General features: G+C 45.5%; 1 protein-coding gene across 1 annotated transcript in view; it reads left to right on the top strand.

Annotated features, from left to right (window-relative positions):
* The first annotated feature begins 19,847 nt into the window (after nt 1-19,847).
* CASZ1 (castor zinc finger 1) overlaps nt 19,848-21,719 on the top strand; it is a 196,927-nt gene continuing 195,055 nt past the window's right edge. The window contains exon 1 of the mRNA XM_084220092.1: nt 19,848-19,905. The gene's annotated coding sequence lies outside the window, so the exon portion shown is untranslated. The remainder of the gene's footprint in view (nt 19,906-21,719) is intronic.

Here is a 21,719-nt window from a genome sequence, read left to right as displayed (position 1 = left end):
CCCCCTCCCCGGAAAGTCCTCCACCTAGCAGAACTAAAGAGAGTGCAAAGATACAAATGAGAAAGAAAACAAGACACAAACATAATTCTAGGGAATATTTTCTTTTCCATAGTGTTCATTTTTAACCACCTCCCTCTTCTTGTTCATTAATCCTGCAGTCCTTTCCCTCCTTGGAAACACTTTGCTGAGGTGTATGGCTTCTGACTGCAGTCGGTGTTAATTGAAACTCTTCCAGCAGAAGGAGGGGCAATCTTGAAGATCCCTTTCTTCTCTTATAAAAATGCTATTCCTTCAAAGGGCGTGGCTACAAAAGGGCTTTTGAAGGAACTCTGTGTACCAAATTACAGGCTAGAGTAGGACCCTGGTTATAATTAACGACAATGTTGAGGGAAGGAGATACTTCTTGTTATATGGTACATGTCTGGGTTACATCCAGCAAGGTATAAAGAGAAACAAGCACAGTGCTAGTAGAGACTCGAGGAGCTCATTGAGGGATTGGACAGGCTATGTGCCTTCTGAGAATATCTCCTTTATGTCTTTTCTACATGTATCACTTCACAGTATCAGTTGCTAACATCCATCATTGGCCCAGATATCCACTGACCTCCTGATTTAAGCCACTGTAATTTCTTTCTGCAGTGTTCAGTGTAGCTCTCTACTCCTGTTACCTCCATATCCTCATTCGTAGTCCTGAATCATTTTCTCTCACATACATTTTCCCCCAGTTCCCTCTTTTTTTCTTCTCATCCCTGTCACACATAGATCCAATTATTTCGAGGGGCAGGAAGAAAACCAAACCCATAACACATGAACCCACCAGCTCAGCAGATTTTACTCAGTACAAACTGGATGTTTTGGCATCCAGTCCTACCCATATTTCTGTGAATCACTGTGCCATTCGTGATCAGAGCTCCAAATGAAACTCACCGGGAATTTTTATTGCTCAAGAACAGTGAAGTAATAGTCTGAACTGCGAATCACTGGAGCTGGCAGGATAGGGCTCCCAGGGGAGTGCTGGACAGTGTTAATTGTCTTTTTCCCCCCCCATTTTCCCTGACAGTAGGAAAGGAACCACAACTTACTTCCAGCTCTCCCATCCTATATTTTCTTTTAAGAACTCAGATCCTATAATTTCTATGTCCTGTGAAAAGCATTCTTAAATTCTGGAATAATGCTGTCTTTGTGAATGAAAATAGATGCTGAAATGATTATGGAGAGTCTGAGAGATACAAATCATTAATAACACCTTCCACTTAGATTAGATCTCAGAACTTTGTGTGAATCAGGTCAGGATCATTATTTTGATTTCAAAATGGTTATTACTTTCACAGAGGCAGTAAGAGGTGGGTTGTTGTGCCTAGGCCCAGAGTCAAGCATAGAGCCTTGGAAGCTGCTAAAGGAGAAGCTCAGGAAAAGGTGTTCCTTTTTGGGTGACATTCATTATAGCAGAGGGGTTCCCACTGTTCTCACAGTCTTCTGGCTGGCAAGTTCCACAACCCACATCTCTGGATTAGGAGATGGAGGGAGTGGTCTGCTGTTGCTGTTGTGCTGTAAATCCAGCTTCCCTTCCCCAAGAGGAATGCCCTTCCCTCTGCACGCAGGATTTTCTCTCGTCCCATTGAGAGTGGGCTCTGTGCCACTTTATACTTTGGAGGATCATTAGTAGAAATCATTAGCTCTAATACAACCTCCTCCATAAATCTCCCCTCCACCTGGATCATTTGTCCATGCCTAATTTCCATCTCCCTAATTTTATGATTTGTCCCTCATTTGATGAGGGTTCCTTCCATTAATTGTGTAGTAAGTGCTTCCAGATAAAGGGCTGACGAGTTGACCCCATCTTGGAAAGACATGGTTTGGGCTTTTTTCCTGAAGGATAGAGTCCCTCTGAAATATTCTTCCTTCCCTTTCAGAGGGCATCACTCCAAATCTTAAAGGCACCACAGCAGCTTCCCACAGGGAAAATGCTTCATTCAGACAAATCCTATTCATTGGAGGCACTGCAAGGCAGATGAAAGCAGCAAAGCTCAAGTCCAAGGTGTCCTCTGCCAGAGTAAGAAAAGTCTTGTAGGCATTATCTGTACAATTCAATTCAGACCAAGGAACCAACCTCTGCTTTTTCCCACTGGACCCCTCCTAATTATCATACTTTGAGTATGCTTTAAGTTTTGCTTTTCTCCAAAGCAATTCTGTATCCTCCAACAAAAATCTCCTCTGATGAACCTTTTCATGCTGCACCAAAGATCCTTAGCAATCTGTGTGATAATTGGCAGGGAGGGAATTGGTTGAGTCACTTGAAGAAGGGACTTTGCGACAGGCCCACAGAGCTCTTTTTCCAGCTTTTCTGAAGATGTTCTGGGTGGTCCACAATAAAGCAGTTCTTTCTCCATGCCTCTGTTGCCATCTGAGTAAGACGGTAATACTAGCAGTAGGGTGCCATGAGAGTTTAATTAATTAATTTTCAAATGTTGTGAGATCTTCTGATGAAATGCACTGCATCAGCACAAAGTCATTTAATCTGTATTACATACTGAGATCCCAGTAGCAGGAGCATCCCAAATGCATGGGAAAACTAAAAAAAGGAGCAGCCAAACTTTCTGAGCACTTTTACAAATAGTTTATGCCGCTGGAAAACAGGAACATTTTGCAAATTGAAGCATTTGTCCTTGAACATATGACCGTGCAAGAGCGTGAGGCAGCTGAAATGGCTCACACCGGGATAGACACAACCACTGGAGCGCTCTTAGAGCTCAGCTTGACGCACTGGTTCTGTTCTGCAGTGTTGAGTGTGTTTTTCCCAGCATCGTCTCCCCCAGCATTTCCTCATACCTGTCCTGTATTTGACCTGGATGTTAGTATATTCACTGAGATATTCACAGCTTGATCCAAAACTCAATCAGAGAGTCCAAAAGCTTCCTCGAAACAATTAAGGCTATAAATGGCATGGACAGCAGAGCTGTTGGATTCTCAGCACCTCTCTTGGTTTTTCCTTTAACTGATGATTTAATTGTGAGGGTCTGTCTGTGACATTCTTGCCCTGGAGCTATTTTCTCCTGAGTCTCTGTCCACTGTGGGGATAGTACAATTCAGAAGAAGGGCGTAGGAGAGGAGGGAGGTGCAGAGCCAGAAGCAGCTTGCACATTTTACAGGTAACATTATCTTTTATTGGCATCCTAAAAAGAATGTCAGGCACTAGAGTGAAGGATTTTTTTTTTCTTAAATTTCTGCTTCACTGCTATTCCGTTGCAAGATTTTTATCACATCCGTGATGCCAGGAGGGGCAGGCAGTGCTCAGTGACAGAACTGGCCATTCACAAGATTTCTGGAGACCTTTTGTCACATCCTCTGGAACAAACGATAAAGATCTCAATAAAATCTGTTCTAAAACTGGAAATACTCTGAGACTGAACAAGGCACAGGCTTTTCCAGCTGACTCTGTAGCCAGAAGGTTCTCTCTGCTAGTCAGCAAGACCTAGCAAGAGAGATCTTCCCATTGCTTTCTGTACAATCTGAAACAACTTCTGCAGTAGTTTACCAAGACATATTTTTAGGAGTCATCCAGGCTATGGAGTGTAACTGCTCTCCCTAAAAGCCAGTAAAGACATTTCTATCGATGTCTGGGTGAGCAGGAACATTTTCAGGCATTGCTGTCTGACCCAAATTATTTCTCAGAGTCCAGGCAGCCCTTCTCACTGGCACATTGCATGTGAGAGTTGACATTGCTTCTCATTTTCACAGTGGCTCAGTTCTCTCTGGTCAAAGTTTATGGTAAGATAAAGACCTTCTAGACCAACAGCATAAACTCTCATACCAGTAGACTGGCCTCACAGTATGTCTTCTCTTTCCTTCCATCCACCTGATTTTCCTTATGCCTGCCTTGCAGTGGGCAATAAATATACAAAAATACAATCACTCCCTTTGCCAAACCCACTGAAGGTAGGTAAGTCTGTTCTCTAAGGACAGTTGTACTGTTCCACAGAAAGCAGAGGTGAGAGAGTCTACCAGGTTTTGGATGGCTTGGCTAGTTTCAACTGTGAAAAACAGTAGAGAAAACAGTTCATTGTGACTTCCAGAAAAAAACACTGATGGTGGATACCATAGCCTCAGCTTTTCAGGACCCCAAAGGAAGGTTAAAATCTGTTCAGCTGATGTTGAAAGTTGTAGGGAAGAATGTTTCAGCTGGTTCTGGCAAAAAAAAGACACAATGGGTAGCCATATCTCAGCTTTGAGAATTTGGGTGAGTTGTTCTTAATCTCCTCCTTGGCTTTGAGACTTTGCATGGTCACAAGCTGGATGTGTGGTGTAGCTGATGGAGGATTGTACCCCCAGTGCATGCAAAGAGCATAAATGTGGCTGGTCACAAAACCAGGAGTACCTGAGAGAACAGCCACGCAATGTGCCCCAGGGTCAGATAATGTGCTAGCAACACCCTGCAAAGTCCTGGTCTGGATAGGAATCTGTGCACAGTTAGCTAATCTCCTAAAACAGGTATACATCCTGTTCTGGAAGCATTATTAGGATCTGCTGCTGATCTGGACTGCCTAGAAAGCTGGATGTGAAGGGATGGGAAACTGCAAAAGTCAGGGTTTTGGTGCGGCTTTTTTTGGTTTTTGGGGGATTTTTTTTTTTTTTTTTAGTTTTGGTTTGTGGGGTTTTTTTGTTTTTGTTTTGTTTTGTTTCGGTTTGGTTTGGTTTGTTTTTAGATAGTCTGATTTTTAACTATGTAAGTTCATATAATTATATTCTGATGATTTAAACACTGTGGGTCTGAAACAAGTACTGGAATTCTTTTCCGAAATAAATCTCAACAATTATAGCATTGAGAGGTCGGATCTTTCTTCTGCAGTTATCATACTGTGTTTGCATTTTATGCTTTGTGTGTGTGTGCACAAGTGAGAGTGCCATTGCAGGGCAGAAAAATGTGTAGAAATGTGAATGGGGGCAAGTGCCTGTACATAAGGACGTGGACAGGAGGTTTTACGTGTGTGTCTGTGTGTGTGTGTGCAGGAGAGGACATACACGTCTGCAAACTTCTGTTTATGTGGGACTATATACGTGTGGGAATGTGTACATGTATGTAATTTTGTGCTTGTGTGGGAGAGAGGAAGGGAAAACATGGCAAAGTCATTTGAACCTGTTTGAAGGTCGGGTCTCCCCAAGGTTATCTGCTTTTTTTCCCTTGAATCTGTAAAGTAATGGTATTCACACTCACTACTTGAGAAGTGTTTCTTTTTATAGCTCTTCCAGATGACAAATAATGCCTGTTTTTGAAGTCCTTTTTAAGTCATTGTTCCCGGGATGCAGATACCATGTTTGGGTGCAGGAGGGGAACAGAGCACAGAGCTATTTCCCCTTTCTGTCTGCAGGGAGCTTTACTGGGACTAGTGAAATTCCAGTCAAGATCATCCAAGGGGCTGCAAACTCGCAGCATTTGAGCTAATAGGACACCCTCTCCTTCAGGCCCCATGATGCAGTGAGAGAGAAGCAGGCACCCACCACAGTCCACTGCAAGCTGTGATGGTCTGGGCTATGGAAGCTGGAAAATCCAGCTGAAATCAGTAGTAGATTTCCTGAAGGAAACCTCCCCAAGCTGACCCGTTGAGAATAAACTGAACTCAGACTTGTGAGTGGACAGGTGTCTGGATCAGAGCTGCCCCTTACTGGGGGCTAGGGTTGAATAAAATTTGCCCATCTAGAAATATTTTGGGCACTGTTGCCCTCTGTGAGCAGCGTGGATGTGTGGACAGCACTCACAGCTTTCCCCACTTTGCAGAGAGGTGCAAGTGACCTGATTCCCACTGGGTTTCCCAGCAGACCAACACAGTGCTGCAGGCGCTTGATGATACTGTTCTCTCACCACAGAGTCAGATGATGCTCTTTTAAAACTAGCATCCTTTTCCTTGCCTTTCCTAAGTGTTTTGGTATTGTCTCTGTGGTAGCAGCAACAGCTGTCCTGTGCCTAGAAGTTGTTCAGTGTTGTATGAGCACAGGAGTTTAGCAGGAAACAGTATTTAGTGCTGCTTCACCTAGGGACAGACAAGCTGTGCGTTCCACCGAGCACTCCCGCTCCTCACTGCTTGTGGAAGAGGTTTTGTGTGCTCATCACCAATGGACAGCAAGCTGACCCCTGTCTCTGGACTCTCACCACTGATTTCCTCTCCTCCCTGCGCATGGGGTAGCTGAGCTTTTTCTGCTGGTCAAATCCCAAGGTGTGCTAGAAGCTCAGTGTGCCTAGTGGCTATGACAGGAATTTTCTGGAATAAAAACAGAATGGGTGTCTCAGGATTTGGGCCAAAGCAAATTGCAGATACCTATGAAGATGTTCAGCTTCATATTAGAAAAAGCTCAGGAGAAATGTGTTTGGGGAAAAATAGTGAGCACATTGGAAACACAGAGAACAGAAAGGGGACAGAAAGATTCAGGAAGTAATCCAGGAGAGGACAGGGAGAAAGCCTGGTTGAACGGATAAATGGGCTGTGAGCAGGAAACGATATCTGACTTAATGTCTTAGTCAGACAGAAAAATTAGATGGTGTAAACTGATCCTTCCTGCAAGGGGTGCTGAACTTTTTTGGTGACTTTAGAAGGCCATGTTTACAGTAACTCCATCTCGTGACCATGCTATAAAGGCAGGCTCTTTGGGCAGGGAGGAAAGAGCATTTCATGAACACACACACACACATATGCACACACACCCCTGCCTCCATGGGCAACCTGGCCTTGTACTTACTGGGTTTTTTTTTTTTATTATAAGATTGTACTTTGCTTTTTAACATAGAAATATAAAATATGCATGCATATGGCTTATCAAAGATGATAACATTCACAGGTAAGGGAACATAAGTCCACTTTATAGCAATAAATTATCCTCCCCACCCTTTTGGACTGATTAGCAGCTGTGTCTCACCAAAGTTTTCTAGAATTTTCCTTTTAATTTTTTACCTGAATTGTTTTCTCCATTTTAGCTACACTTATAGGGGCATTTTTATGGAAGCGCCTACAAGGATTCCTGACTGTTGTTCCCACTGAGCCCCTAAAATTACTGAGTCAGTTTTGAGTCTGTTTGATTATCAGAGAGTTTAATTTTAATAACAAGAGGCAAAGTTTGCACTAGATTTCCATTCATCTACAGGAAGTTACCCCAGTTTACTCTTAGGGAGTCTGAGGTTTAACATTTAGGGCTCTTCAGCTAAAGTTAGGATATTAAAATCTGGCTATAAGTCTGCTGGGCACAGTTTGATATGCGTTATTATATAACCTGTTTTATCATATAAACCATTGAAACCAATAAACTATTTCAACCCCCGGAAAAGCAGTGTGTCTCCAATACCACCAAACCAAATTTATTGGTATAGGGGTATGATTCAAGTCAAACCTTAGTTTAATAGGTAACCAGTAAAGTTGCTACAGTAATTATCAGTGCAGTTCCAGAGTAAAATTTGCCATGCTGGTAGAACCATGCTGGTATTTATGTTGGTTCAGACAAATGTATTTTACTTTGCCATTTCAAATGCTCAGGAGTATGGTCAGGTCCTGTGTCTCAGCTAGGGAGAGGGGAACAATGAGCTGTAATAATTCAACCGCTTGAGATAATCTGTACATACCCTTAGTGTACTGGCAAGCTCCAAACCTTTTCTACACATTTTCATGACGTTATTATCTACTTTTTCAAGTACATGAATCAATTGTGGACACTCAGATTACTTCATAATGGTCGCAGATAGAAACAGTTTAATAACAGAGGATAGGTGTAGTTTGCATAGCACCAAAAATCCATAATTTTCTCCTAAATACACTGAAGGGATTATCTGGGTTTGTGAATCATGATTCAGATCTTAAGAATGTGAGATACACCCCCGAAAGCAGATGGTTCAACAGTTACTCAAAACTCTTTGATACCACTTGGGACCTTTCCAGTACTTCTGGTTAAGCAAGTGCTTTAGCTACTCCTCTGCTCTGGGGCTGCCATGTGCAGTAGAGCCAAGGGACATATAAAGACATCAGACACTTCCCACTTTAAATACCCTGCTGACTTTGGCAATATAAATGGCCCAGTCTTTTTACATCCAAAGGCTATTCCCTGATTCCTTTGGTCAAGTTTTGTATGTATTCAACTTTATGACCTTCCCTGATATCTGAATTAGAGCAAGGACTTTGGGACTGGGCCCGGGACCATTCCTGAGTTGTGTATAATAATGGCTCCAGCATGCAGAAGGAGCTAGACTGAGCTGGGGTTACCGAGGACCTGCTTTCAGCTTCTGCCAGGACTGAGTGCATCGCGTGGAGGCAGGTCCTTGGGTGTGCTGGGTGTGTCGGCTGCTTGGAACAAGCTCTGCACTCACACACAGTGGTGCAGTGACCTTTGTATTTCCATAGGTGTCTCAGGTACAGCATGTTTGTGACGTTGGAGCAGGAAGGAGAGCTACCTGGAACCAGACCAAAGCAGAGACAAGAAAAGTCTGCCCAGATCTGGTATCCTGAGAGTGCACGGAGGTGGCTGCTCTCTGCATGGCATTCCCAGGTGGAGCTAGGTTGTGGAGTTGGGTGGGGTTTCCCCCCAAACTCACATAGGACCTGTAGCTCCACATACCAGCCAGCCTGGGATCCAGAATTATTCTTTCTGCTTCCTTATTTCCTGCTGCTCTCAGATGTGTCTTTCACAAGGAAATGGAACTTTTAATGCCAATAGAGCCAGATGACACTGTCAGATCTGGGTGGCAGAAATGTGTGGCAAAGTCAGAAGTCTGGATCTAAGAACTGAGAGTGGGAGGGTGGGACATGAGCTTTTATGAAGGATCATTTTATGAAGGTGAGGAGGTTCTGCTGATATTGGTAGCATGCTAGAGGACAAATGTTTCTTCCCTTTGATCTAGAGCCTGCTTCACCCTGTAGGATTTTCACAAGAGGATTTATCAGCCTGTACGTTTGTTAAGTTGAAGCCAGAAAGGGAAAATAGTCCCTTCAGTCTTTGCTAGGGGAAATTGCTCTGTGTGAAAACCCAGAGCACAATGAGAAATAAATAAATTGAAACCCAGAGCTGAGAAATAAACAATCCCAGTGGGAATAGTGTGATCACAGGAAAATAAGAACAATAAATTGCCCTTCTCTGAGGTTTCAGGGCTCTTAAAAAACATCAAATAAGTCTCATAGCTCCTTCCGAATATAGCAGCAGTGATCTTCTCCCCCCTTCTTCCAATGTTACAGATTAGGATGTTGAGGTACAGTAACACAACAGTTGAAGTGGCAGTTGCAGTGTTTAGTACATATGTACACCTCGCAGTTTTAGAGATACCTGAGTAGCTTGATATCAGAAGAGTATGGCTGTATTAGTACAGTGATCTGTCTGGAATAATTTTCCACTGCTTGCTGAACTTACTCAGCAGTGGCTTAGGTATCTTTAACCAGCATTGCACTGTGCAGTGTCGTCATACTCTGTAATCCTATTCATTTATTCCTAGGACCAGTGTGATTTTCTCTCTGACCTCTTTAATATCAGGGACTGAAGAATTGCCTCAGCCTCTGTTCTAGTCTGAGCAAATCAATCCAGATGGGAACTGGCCATATTTTCCTCTCTTCAAGTTCTAGATTCATTTTTCTAGAGAAAATGTTCCAAGCTCATTCTCTAATCCAGCTTCAGAGTGATGCTTCTTGGCTTTGCTATGCTATGTAACCCCAGGCATGGCCTGTTTTTCATAAGAGTTCAGAATATGAGAAAAATCTTCTGAAGGAGAGAGAGAAGAGAGGCTATCAGCTAAATGGAGAGGGAAGGCAGGTCCTCCTGTCCCTGGGACCTCTGGGAGTTCACTGTGACGGCAAGGAAACGGGCTGGGAGGTGCATGAACCGGGCAGCAAGGAGAGGTACACCTTAAATGCGGCATTGCCAAAAAGCATGTCTGGTCTGGACTTCACATGTGCATGAAGGGCACTGGCCTTAACCAGATTATAAACAGCCTTTCTCTTTCTGAAGTGCAGGTTTTACTGCTGAGACAAGCATGTGCCATGGTTGCAGGAGGTGGCTGTGAGCTCCTCAGAGGGCAATGGTTTGTAAGCAAACTAGCCATAAATACATCAGCCAGTGGATTAGTAAGTGGTGTGGGTGGGTGTAGGACATGTGCATACATATACATGCAGACATGCATACACATGCATTTCTGTCTCTGCCAAGCTTATGCTAAGTGGTATCATTGAAACAAACTGCCAGATGAGTTAGGATCTTTGGGTGAAAGTGTGTATGTTTGAAAATACATCAATAACAACATTTCCTTTGAACAGACCACTGTGTAAAGCTACCATTGCATTGCAGAGGCTCACCAAAGAGTGGCTTCGATCCATCTGTGTGCTGAACCTGGGTGAATCAAGTCTGCAAATGGAATTTGCTGGTGAACCGATGGTAACTATGTTGCAGCTGAAGGCAGCTTGCAGACTTCAGGCTCAACTCAAAAGTCTGAAGCATATTTAATTATCATTACTGCTGCAAAGCCCCCTTCACTTTGAGTTGGTTACACACTGCTCTGAGAAGAGGGAAGAGGTAAATTTGGAAACAGAGGGATAAAGCGTATTGTCTAAAAATCAGCATTTTAGGCTCCCTCATTACTTGCAAGCAGTGACTTTCATTTTTGAACACAGATTATAGAGAAATGCTGTTCTAATAGAAAAAAAAAATCACAGATTTCAAAGGGAGAGGAAGACCCTGGGTGTACTACAGAAAAGTAGCATGCAAAGATGTGATGCAGAGATACAATACTTAACGAAAAAAGTAGTGAGCATCTATAGGCTTGATCCAAATGCCTACTCAAACTGATTAGAGTCCTTCCCCAGACTTCAATGGGATCAGGCCCCTGATATTTCATAAACACAGATATATATTTAAAATTATTTAAGAAAGTTAAGATGATAGAGAGATTGTCAACTTCCAGCAGTGGTGGTTAGATAGTGTAACACCCTCCTCCTAGGAGATGCTACATCAAGATGATCAGGGAATTCTGTGCATAAAATAAATCCTCAGGCTTCAAGATAAGAACACGCTGCAGTTTCTTGCCATATGGTTCAGACTAAAATTCCTTGCTAGCCCAGCTCAGATTCTCTTCCTTCTCCTTCCTGATATGTTCCAGCTGAGCTCAGCTATTCCTGGGCTGGTTCTAAGCATATTAAGAAAAATCTGTGTCAGCGCCCACTGTATTTTATTTTCTGTAATCTGAGCTACGCAGGCGACCAAACCCTTGTGCTGCTTGCTGTTACACTCTGCTGCTGTCTCGGTGTCCCCGTCAGCACCTTGGCTCTGCCCATGTGTAGCCAGGAACAAAAGAGGGACCTCACTCTGCTCTCTGGGGGGATTTCAGCAAAAGCTGAGCCTCAACATAACTGTGCTCACACTGGAGTCAGTCAGAGCTTTGTTGTATGGGAGATTTAATATTGACTTCAGCAGAACACTGGAAAAATCTCACAGGAAATAGGTGATTAGAGAAAAGTAGTAGTTTAGGTCAAAGTGAAGAGAAATCTTCTCATCCCATTGGGATAGATGATTTTGATCAATTTTTTGCAGAGGCCAGTGTGTGGCGTGTCTCTATTTTACATGAATGAGGGAGAACGAGGTGAGGGCGGGGGTGCGGGAAGGGAAAGAGAAAGCAGTTAATTTGACTGAATAAAGATAAAAGAATGCAAGCGCCACCGAGTTTGCTGTTTATCTGGACATTGTGAAATGTTGCAGAATCAGATGTGGCGCTCTGGCTTTTGCACAGAAATGCCCAGGGAGAAATCCAGCCTTAGTGCTATGAATAATGACTTTTTAGAGGGGACTTCCTGATGTCTTCTCCTCCCCACAAGGTATCCACTTTGCAAGCAAATTTGTGGCACTTTGGGCTTCCTAAATATTTTCCTTTGATCTGAGGAATTAATTTTTGTTTCCACCCCACTGAAGGGCAAAAAAAGGGCATGGAAATGCCCAGGTGCCTTAGCATAGAGCCTATCCTTTCAGGGGAGACTATGGGTGTTTGGCAGAGGCGAGAGCCCAGACAGTCCAAATTCCTCCAAAGTTAACTTAATTCTTTTTGGTTGGGATGGAGGTCTGTCATTTAGAAACAAAGGAGGGAGGAGAAAGCTGCAGAGGTTATAAGGAAGAGCAAAGCCCTGGGATTGTAGAAGGTCTGTGAGGTCCCACCAGGTCTGAATTGATTAGTATTCCGTATTTATAATATCTCCATAATGGTAAAACAAAAGAAAACAAGCCCAGAGAATGCATTTTTAATCATCAATCACTGCTCTTTGTTTGTCATGAATGAGCAGCGAGGGGAAATAGTCTCCCATAATCACCTCCCTTCACATCTCCTGCCACACAGGCCTCGCTGGGTGTGCTAAAAGGGAAATAAATAAACAAGCAGGAGATCTCAAAATAAATCCCAGAGACATAGGTGCTACGTGGGTTATCAGACCCACACACAGGGGTCTTGTTGAGGATACAAAGTGAGGGAAGGACATTTACAAAGCATAAAAACAAAGACCAAGCACACTGTGGCATTAAATGCAAGAAAAAAAAGGAGGATTGGAGTTACAGAGGGGCAGCAGGTGAAGGAGGAAGCTTTTCAGAGAATGATCAGTGGCGGAACAGTGAGCAACAGCATGTCAGAATAGGGAGTTCTCATGGGAAATACAATATTAGGATGGAAAGCTTGAAAAGCATCAAATCTAAAAGAACTTCAACCTTTTTAGTATCTGAGGATGATATAAATTTAGGATTTTCACATGAAAAAAATTATTTTTCTCAAGAATAACATTTGTGCTAGGAAAAAAATATTGAAAAGCCCATTGTTTCTATTAGGAGCCCCCAAATCCACGTCTTATCAGGGACAGCACTATGCTGAACTTCTCCAATGGGATCCCTGCTTTGATCTTGCAGCAGTTCTCACAAGGCCTTTATTGTAGTCCCAAATGCCTCTCGGGAGGAAGGGAAACATTATAATTCTCCCCTAATAAGTGAGATAACAGGCTTCTGGGAGGGTATAGCCCAAATTTTCTAAAGCATGGCTGGTGACTCCACACCCACTTGGTGCGTTTAGATGAGTGCTCCCAGCGTGACAGGAGACCGGAGCCATCAGATCAGCCTGTAAGGAACAGACACGCTACATCTGAATCCTATTGAAAAATAATAAAAAGGTAATGACTTTGTCATTACTGGACATGGGTTTGTCTGTTGGCGAGGGGGGAGGAAGGGGAGGTTTTCTGCATTCAGGCTATAAATAATGTTTCCCATTATACTGTGCAGTTCTCCTGCATTCCTTACGCAGCCCTTGGTTTGCCTCCATCCCACTGGGCCAGTGCGAAACTCCCATACCCTCCTGCCAGGCTGGCACGCACTGCTAGCGAAGGGAGAGGGCCCAGGAGTCCTTGTGTCTGTGTCCCAGGGCCAGCGTGACCCGCGGAGACACTGAGCAAGGCGGGGATGGCCAAGTCACCTCCTCTTGCCCAGACACAGGTGCAGGTGACCAAATGGAAGGAGCTCCGTTTCAGAAAAGTCCATCAATGAATGTTCCCTGATGGAAGTGTCCTGTGATACCTGGGAGAGGGAGTGTAGAAGGGTCATTGTCTTGTAATTAACTCAGCTCCAAGCACTAACAGCATCACCTTAGGCAATTGAGACTCGGTTGCAAACCCTGACTTTGAAGAATTTTAAACCATTTATTAAAAGGCCAAACGAAATTGCACTAGCTCTGTCTTAAACCAAATTCAGGGCCAATATTTGCACTGTTTAGGTGGAGACACTCAAAATTGCACATCTCAGTTCAGCAGGTGAGGTTTGCTGGTGAAATGCTGAAGGGAGGGACCTCAAGAACTGCTGTGACTTGGGACCTATCAGGAAAATTGCAGCAATTAAACTAAAGTTGTGTTTTTAAACCAACAGTCCAAAATGTAGATGCCTACAAAGATATTTTTAAAACTGCCTTTATATAACTAGCTTGATATAATTAAGAACTGATTTAAGTTCAAACAAAATAACTCCATCTTGCGCCCAAATTGAAGTCCCCACACTGAGAATTGCATCTGCTGAACTAAATTAGTCAGAAAATCAGGGCAACTTTATGCTGTAAACAGACATAGAGTTGTGGAGGATATTCCAGTTCTGTGTCCAGCCCTGCCACTGATTCACTGTGTCCCTAGGCAAAACTCTTAGGTTTTCCATCCATAAGTGTAATAAAATCTATGTAGGTGTCAGGTGATGTAGTGCCTAATTAATTAGTAAATTAATATAATGAACTTGAAGGTCTGTATCAGCACAAATGAATTGTTAATATAAATTTTTATTATTTATTGCTATTTAGTTGATTATTTTCTAACACAGACAGACAATTACAAACATACGTCACACTTGAATTCCAGTTTTATTATTGTTGTTGTTTATTTATTATTGTTTCCTCCTGTATTTATTAGTTACCTTTAGTAGTCTCTCTTAGGACTAAGCCCCAAACCAGTGGACGTTACCCAGACACATGGAGTAGTGAAGTCACTGGGAAATTTTGCAGCAGAACCGGGGTTAAATGCAGGATGTTTCTTGTTAAGTGTCAAGTCTTTTGCTTGAACCTTCGTATATATTTGAGGCAAATAAAACAGGTAAGGACAGATTCTGAGCATGTCAAATTCTTGTACACACTCATTTATACCAACCAAAAGTCAGTATCAGTCTGTAGGCCTTTAATTAGGTCCACAAGGTTTCAATATTTATATAACATACTTGCATCCTGGTATTAATCATATGTATTTCTAAGCAAAGACGTTTCAAAATGCAGAGCGTGATCCTCTTCAATACAAATAATTCTTGCCCCAGTACTGCCAGTGTGAAGCAATGCTTCCTTTGCACAGAGGATTTGGAGCAGGACACAATGGGGATCTAACCAATTCCTTCTTCTGAAATGGGCACATGCAAAGAAATAGTTGCCTGTGACAAAAAGGCACTTGACAAAAATGACCACATGGTACTCCCTGATTACTTGTGCCATTCCAATGATAAAATATGGAAGTGGATAATATTGCACTTGCAACTGAAAAAATGCCTCCTCCTCCTCTGCAATTACTTTTAATTTTCCACTATGAAACTAAGTAAATACACTGGCTTTTTATAGTGCATGTCTGAGTGATTTCTTCATTCTTCCAGTGAGTTGTGAAGCAGGATCAGAGGTCCTGGACAGCACCCTGCTCTGCGCTGGGTTTGGAAAATGTCACTCCTACCGCCTTATGGCTCTTGGGTAGTCCACATGGGATATGAGTGACTGAGTCAGTCCAGTTTAGTAGTTTGGTCAGTCTAGACCTCATCCAGCTCCTCATTTACTAGAGATGAAGTGCCTCTTTGAGGAATTAATGTGGCATGTAGGCCTATGGAGAGCATGTCGCCTGCTCTGAGTGGGCGGGAACAAGGCATCTCAGCCTGAGTATTGCCATGAGCCTCAGAGCTATGGGAACTACCTTTGCATTCCTTTCTCTTCCCTTCTACTGAAAGCAGGGTGACCTGAGGACAAAGTTAGAACCCTCAGCATGTATTTCTCTGCTTATGGCATTTTAATCCATGCCCTTCTCATGTTGTTTTAGCATCATTTTTCTTGTGTGAGTAATTTTTTAAGGGTATGTAGTTTTCTCAGGCTGCACTTGCAGAGCATAGCCAGATGGAGTGTTCTGGGGTATGTGCTGGGTGTGAATAAAATACATTAACCTCTACTCTGCAGTAAAGACACAGCCTGTATGCTTGACCCACAGCTGTCCTGTCATCAGTCTAAATGTTGTGCTCACTTCTGTGCTGAATGACTTGTATTACCTCCTCATGCTCACATCTCACTGCTGCCCAGCAGCTCACAAGGGGATTTGACAGACACCATGTCCTGCATGTCTACACAGCTGCACCCACCCCACTCCACAGTGGAAATGAGGTCTCTGAGCAAAAGCAAAGCAACTTCTATGAAGTTAGGCTTAAGAGACAAATTTCTGGGTTTAACCAAGAGTTGTGGAGAGATGACCTAACAATGAGTTTGGACACTATCATTGCTAATTGCTGAATGATAAATAGCAAAAAATGTGTCCTGCAACTCCAGTCCATCGAAATTAATTTGAAATATGTAGCTCAATAGAACCAATATCTTATGGGCACTAAGCTTGCAGTGTGCAGGATGTCCTTCCCCCAAGGGCAGCAACTAACGGCATCACTACATGCTACGGTAGCTAAAGAAAGGCTGGGAATAGATGAAACCTCTTTAGAGGTGGAGAAGCATGTGGAACCTGAGCTGCCAATGATCTTGTGCAACTGAACTGTTTGTTAAATGCTCAGGCAAGCAGGAACTACTGAAGATGGGAACCACAACTGTGTAAGGGCTCACAGGTTTAGTAAATGCCAGCAAAGAAAACCATAAGAGGAAAGGAAATGAAAGTAATGTCCAAGATTCCTTTTGGATTTTTTTCCACTGTTGTGTTGTATGCTTGAAACAGAAAAGCGCAAAACTGAGAGACGTTTTCCTTAGAGGTCTTTGGTTACGGATCTTCAATCCCAACGAGAGACATGATGTGGCTCAAGCTGAATCCTGAGCAGTGGGCAAGGAACGTCCATGGGCAAGAACAAAACTGAATCTGTACTGAAGCATTCTGGTTTGCCAGGTACATCTCAGTCAGCTTCTGTTTGAGGTTTATTGTTGGCTTTTACAGCACTGTTAAACCCTATCATGGTCTTGCTGAGAAAGTAAATTTGCATTTTAGAGGAAATCTGAATGAAATTGGGTATGTTCAAAATTAGCAAAAAGCTTTTGAGATCGCTCTGCTGATGGCCATATTGCTCCACGGATGGGCATGTTGCTCCTTTCTTGGTCTGTATTTCAGACCCACTTTTCTGACAGATGCAGATGCCAGCACTTTTGGTTTGGGGGCAGTATTGACACAAGAACACAAAGGACTTGTGAGGGTGGTGCCTTATTACAACACTAAATTAGCTGGAGAGAGATTACTGCACCACTTAAAAGGAACTCCCGCAATGGTTAAATCTATAGAACATTTTCCTCCACAGTTCAACACGGAAGTAAAATTGCTTTGGGTTGATGACAGGAAGATGCTGCATAAATAGTTAAGTATGCATCATTTGCAATTTGCTAAATTATATTCTTTCTATCTAGAACGGGCTGTGTAAGGTGTCATTACCTCCTGTTCTATCTGGCTGAGGAGCTGAGCACTCTGGGGCTCGTATAGTGAACATCAGAGGGCTGACTGGGCTTTGAGCAAGCTGTGGTCTGGAAGGAGACTCAAAGCTGTCAGAGGCACAGCTCACAATGGTGTCCGAGCCTCCCACCACAGTCAGGGGAGCACAGGCAGAAGAGGATCGATCTGTGGTGATCAACAGGACCACCTCAAAAACACTTGCCCAAATGCTCCTCCTAACTAGGCCAGCTCCACAGCACTTCAAAATTAGAAAACTTCCAAACAGAAGGAAGACCATTCAGTCTGCGTTCAACACCCTAGATGAGAGAAATGCAAAAACATGAACAAGAGAAAATAGTAAGTAAATGCAATTAAATGTAACTATGCAGGTTTAATTAAAGAGCCCTATTCTCCCAACCCTTCATTCTTCAGGGATGCCTCATAAGCAAGAATTCATAGCTTGGGACCTGCTCTCTTTTACTTTTGTAAGAAGAAGTTGGGACATTTACTTTCAGAAGCACATGGGGTTTAACCTGGCAGTGTCTCTTCAGCATACCAAACTCAAGAATTTTGCTGGTTGCATTTTCAGCAACTTATAAATACTTGCCACAGTTATTAAAACAGTTTCACACAGTCCTATTTACTTTAATAATCCCACTTTCATGTCTTTTTTCTTGCTTTCTTACTGTGAACAGGTAAAAATAAATAACTACAGGATGACAAATCCCAAACAATATGCAAATATAAAAAAACTCAGATTTTGCAAAGACACCAGCTTTATAAACATTATTTCCACAAAATATGTCTCTGCACTATAAGTTTGGCCTGGTTAGTAGAAGTCTATTCTTTACAGGGACCTAAATATTTAACTCAATTGATGCATATTCCTAAACTTGACTGCTCAAAATTCATGAGTCAGACTCCACTCCTCCCTGAGCTGCCAAATCACAGGAATTTCACAAAAGCCATTAAAAATTTATTTCTTTGGAACTTTCCTATTTGTTCACTGGCTTCTGAGGCTTTTGACAGCACTAGGCCACATTTCCAAGTGTCCTTGTGTAAAGGCAAGTGCTGGAAACAAGTCATTCCAGGAGCTGGGAATCAAAAGAGAACACCAAATATTGGAAGACTCGCAATAAAAGCTCAAGACCTGGCAGTGGTCCCACACACGCTCATGTATGTGAGTCACTTTTACTCACATGAGTAGTCACATCAAAATCAGAGGAATTAGCCTATTATTATTAATTATTATTATTTATGTGTGTAGCAATAGCACATAGGAGTTGTGGTTATGGAGCTGGGCCACATTGTGCAAGGCACTGACAAATCCAGAGCAAAACCATGGTTTCTGCCCCAAAGAGCTGATGGTGTAAACACCAGACAAGAGGCAACAGGTGGAGACAGACACAGACAGGGAAGCACACGGAGAGAGCAAGACGCTCCTGCAAGGGCTTCTGTGTGGGTGTGCTGATGCGGAATTCCCTGCTGCCAATGAACAAAATTATCCAAGAGTGTTCAGGTTTGCCTACCTGGGGCCTAGGGCCCAAATCCTGCAAGCCCTACAGTGGAGGCAGATCCACCCCACACACCTACTGTCTGGGCAGGCAGGCAGCTGTACCTCCAAACCCCTGTGCTGAGTGCAAGGTGCCAGTGAGCCCAGGCTCTTGGCTCCTGTAGAGGCAACCAGGGCATGACAGAAAAGGTTTCTGTGGATGCTTCTATGGAATCACCACCACAAAATGTGCACATGCAACTGTAATGCATACCCACTGTCTCAGTGAAATGAAAGGTGGAGCTGGGGAAAGTAGTTTAACACAGAAATGTGATGCCTGCCTGTTGGAAATTAAGGTGTGTGAGAGCTCTTGTCTCTGATCCTGCAAAGACATCACCCAAAACCAGCCTAGTCTACAAGGCTGCTCACAGCTTGCACATTTGTTCCTTGGCATTTTTGCTAGGATCCAGACCCGCAAAAAATTAGTCCTGTGTGCAATTGCCAGCAAAGCCAGCACAGCCAAACTGAGAAATACTACAGTTGTAGATCTGAGACAACAGTTAGTTCTAAACTTGAGTGAAATTCAGACAAAGAACATTAGCAAAAGAAAAATACTGAAGTTTAGAAGTTTGTGAAATAGCAACTGAACATCATGCCTAGGAAAGCCAGCAGGAGAATAAAGCGGTACACACAACCTAGTTATTCATCATCTCCATGGAGTTCGGTCTCAGGGAACTAAGGTGAACGGGGTCAGCAGACTGCAAAATAGAAAATTCTGTAAAATTTACAGTGGTTCTCTGGGAAGGAGGACAGATGGGTAAGAGTAACCGCCGGTGCAGGAACAGGGTAGGGGACAGGCAGCTGCGCGCGCGGGCAGGGAAATGGGGACACTCTCGCCTTCTCCCTTGCCAGGGGAGGGTGATCCAGTCCGTGTTTTGCAGGTGCCTCTCCCTTGACTGCCTGCCCTGCCTGCCTGGAGACCGAGTCCGCTCCGTGCCCGCTCCCTCCCGGCGCTCCCCCCTTCCCCACCCCGGGCGGGCCGGGGCGGGCGGCGGCGGGCTCCAGGCCGGGTTTTGCGCGACGCCCGCCCTCCTGTTAGAAATAGGAAAATTCAATAATCAAAGCAAAGGGGAGCGCGAGGAGGAAAAATCCGGGATCAGGGCAAGTTTGATGGCGCATGCGCGCTGCTGCCTCCATCCCAAACACACACACATTTCCCTTGACTTGGAAAGTCAACCAAAGCAGCCCCAAGTGCAGGTAAGCCCGTCCGCTCCCGCCCGGCCCCGGCCCCGCCGCCGGCAGCCCCGGGGCCGGGGCGCTGCGCGGGCGGGCGGCGCTGCCCGGCAGGTGGGCAGCGCTCCGCGCTCCGAGCCGGTTCCCGTGGGGCAGTGCCCACCTCCGCGGGCAGCGGGCAGCCTCTGCGGGCGCCGGCCGACAGCGGGGACAGCGGCGGCCGCCCGGCCCCGCCGGAGGAGGGAGGTGCCGTGGGGGGCCGACGGCGGCGGCGGGGTAGCGCCGTGCCCGCTCGGCGGCGGAGCCGCGGCCGTGGCGGCGCCCGTCAATTTCCAAGACTTTGGCAGGAGCCCGGGCAGGGGACGGGGGAACACGTGCTCCCGCTCCGCGCCGAGGGCAGGTAACCGCAGCCCCGCCGCGCCGGGACCACCCGAGGGTCCCGGCGAAGCACTGAGAGGTGGGAGGGGAAAGGCGGCAGCAAAGTTGGGCGAGCGGCAGCTGGAGCGCTCCGCGGACAGGGCCGGGTGCGGCGCGGCGAGCCGTGCCGGGGAACTTTCTGCAAAGTGGCCGGGCCGGGGTCGGCAGCGCTTCCCCCGGTGCCCGCAGCGGCACGGCCGCAGCCCCGCAGCAGGGTCGCGGTGGGCAGGGGCCGCGGCGGCCGGGAGCGCGGGTCGGGGCAGCCGGTGCCCGGCCCCCCGGGCGAAGCAGCAGGTTATTTTTACCCGGTGGTATTTGCAGAATGTGCAGCTGATTTGCCATCCGGAGCCAGGAAGTTTCCCCCTTCCGCCTCCTTCCCCTTTCCCCCTTTCTTTCCCCCGTGCTCGGCGGGGTAGTGGCGGGCGGGGGCACGGCCGACCGGGGTGGCGGCGGGTGGGGGGCACAGGCCGGGACTCCCGGGGGAGCGGCTGCCCGCGCTGGAGGCTCTGGGGACGGGGAACAGGTGTCCGAGCCGTCACTCATAAGCCGGGCCGGTGGGGGGGCGCGGGGCGCGGACGGGGAAGGCGAGGAGCGGTGGCGTGCTGGGGCCCCGAGCGCCACCGGCCGCGGAGCATCAGTCCCGGGGAGCAGAGGAGGAGCGAGGGGCGCAGAGCAGAGGCGGGCTCGGCGGCGGCCCGGAGCGGCGGGAGAGCTGTCAAGAAGCTCGGGCGGGCACGGGACTGGCGCTGCCGCTTGCCTCGGGGCCGGCGCCGTGAGCGCCTGGCAGTGCGGCGGGCAACTTGTGCGGCAAACTTTGAGGGGTGGTCTGCGGCCGGAGGCCGCTCCGAATCACGGCAGGTTGGATCGATCGACTCGAGCCCTCCTGCTCTTTCGGGTCGGAAAGGTGAAACTTCTCAGGAACTGCACGTCCACCTTCTGTGTGCCCCCTCCTGTCCGCGCTGCACTGCACAGCGGGTCCTGGCAGCTCGCTCCCTGGAAGAGTAGCTGTCTCTCCCAAAACTTCATTGATGAATTTATTTCCTCTATTGATTTGCTGACTGTCAGGGTGGTATAATTTCTTGCGAAGGTTTCGGACGTCTCATTTCAGAAGTCCTGCCTGCTTCCCATCTACCTTTTTTCTGTGTGTCGCTGCCACCTTGTTAGCTACCCTAAAGGTGGCTTGGAAGAGTTTATGGGAGAATATTGTTGAACTTGAGTAATCAAGTTTCCAGATCTTATGCCTCCTGTTTAATTTATTAGACTAGTTATTTATTCTGTTGATGATAATCTGTTGCTGGTTTCTATGGAGATGTTAAACTGATCTCTTTCAGAAATCAAACTCCATATGCACTAAAACGTTTAAAGGAGCAGCGTCCCCTTTTGTTTTCAGACTTTGCACCTTTTCAGCGCTTTTACTGGGC

This window comes from Fringilla coelebs (genome assembly GCF_963513975.1).
Source record: "Fringilla coelebs genome assembly, chromosome: 22".
NCBI classification, from domain to species: Eukaryota; Metazoa; Chordata; class Aves; order Passeriformes; family Fringillidae; genus Fringilla; species Fringilla coelebs.
This window is presented reverse-complemented; position numbering and strand designations above follow the sequence as displayed.